The 1,348-nt window shown below is 40.7% G+C and overlaps 1 long non-coding RNA gene across 1 annotated transcript; it reads right to left on the bottom strand.

Moving 5' to 3' along the window:
* Positions 1-526, bottom strand: LOC134808780 (uncharacterized). Its single transcript, XR_010152518.1, has 2 exons — positions 438-526; positions 1-110 (listed from the first exon to the last, which is right to left on the bottom strand). It is a non-coding gene; the product is annotated as an uncharacterized LOC134808780 (long non-coding RNA).
* Between the last annotated feature and the right edge of the window lie 822 nt (positions 527-1,348).

Below are 1,348 nucleotides of genomic sequence, written 5' to 3'. Positions count from 1 at the left end.
TCAATAACAGTCATAACCTTTTATTTCATGTCATAAAATGGTGACACTTACTTGTGTTAAAAAAATTTAATAACAATGTAATCATTATATCTCTGCAATCAGCTGAAGTTCTAAGAAAAAATGACAATGTTGAAAGTTGTATCATCATTATTATAAACTTTCATGTTCAGTATATGTAAACTCCAAAGCCAATTTCAAAAGATATTTTTGTGAAATACCACTTTTAAAAAAAAAGGATATTATATATAATTGTATGAATGTTAAATGTTTTACAGTACTGATTTGCTACATTTTATGTATGCTGTAAAACAAATACCATTTTAAAGTATATTGGAATTCGTAACTAAAGTAATAAATAAATGCTTGAAATATACCCAGTAGAAATTTATTTTTATTATCCAATCCTTTTGATAAGAAATGCCTCTAGTGTTACATACAAACTTGATCTTCTTTGAAATGTGTTGTCCACTGCTTTTCTGTTTCTGTCACAGTAGCTATAAACAGCTGTTTAAGGATATCCTTATCTAAATTTCTTCTCGAGTAGCTGGGACTGCAGATGTGCACCACCTTGCCCAGCTAATTTTTGTATTTTTTGTAGAGATGGGGTTTCACCACGTTGGCCAGGCTGGTCTCGAATTCCTGGCCTCAAGTGATCCGCCTGCCTTGGCCTCCCAAAATGCTGGGATGATGATGATGATGATGATGATGATTGTTACTATTATTACAGACACGGTCTCACTCTGTCACCCAGGCTAGAGTGCAGTGGCACAATCATAACTCACTGCAGCCTCAAACTCCTGGGCTCAAGTGTTCCTCCCACCTCAGCTTCCCAAAGTGCTGGGATTACAGGCATGAGCCACCGTGCATAGCCCCCAGTAAGATTTAGAAGTGACCTCCTGGCCAGGCATGGTGGCTCACACCTGTAATCCCAGCACTTTGGGAGGCTGAGGCAACCATATCACTTGAAGTCTGGAGTTTGAGACAAGCCTAGCCAACATGGTGAAACCCCATCTCTATTAAAAATGCAAAAAAAGACAGCTGGGCATGGTGATGGGTGCCTATAATCCCAGCTACTCAGGAGGCTGAAGCTGGGAAATAGCTTGAACCCAGGAGGTGGAGGTGGCAGTGAGCCGAAATCGTGCCACCACCCTCCAGCCTGGGCAACAGAATGAGAAGACTCCGTCTCGGGGGGAAAAAAAAGTGACCTCCTGAAACCGGCCTCGGTTTAGGTCTCAGCTACATTTCAGAATTTAACAAAGGAAAAAGAGTCTTCCCTCAAAAACATAAATGTTCAACAAACAAGCACAATGTAATCCCAGCACTGTGGGAGGCGGAGGCGGGCGAATCA

The sequence above is a fragment of the Pan troglodytes genome, chromosome 18 (genome assembly GCF_028858775.2).
Source record: "Pan troglodytes isolate AG18354 chromosome 18, NHGRI_mPanTro3-v2.0_pri, whole genome shotgun sequence".
Lineage (NCBI taxonomy): Eukaryota > Metazoa > Chordata > Mammalia > Primates > Hominidae > Pan > Pan troglodytes.
Note: the sequence above shows the minus strand (reverse complement) of the source record. Positions and strands in the feature narration are given on the sequence as shown.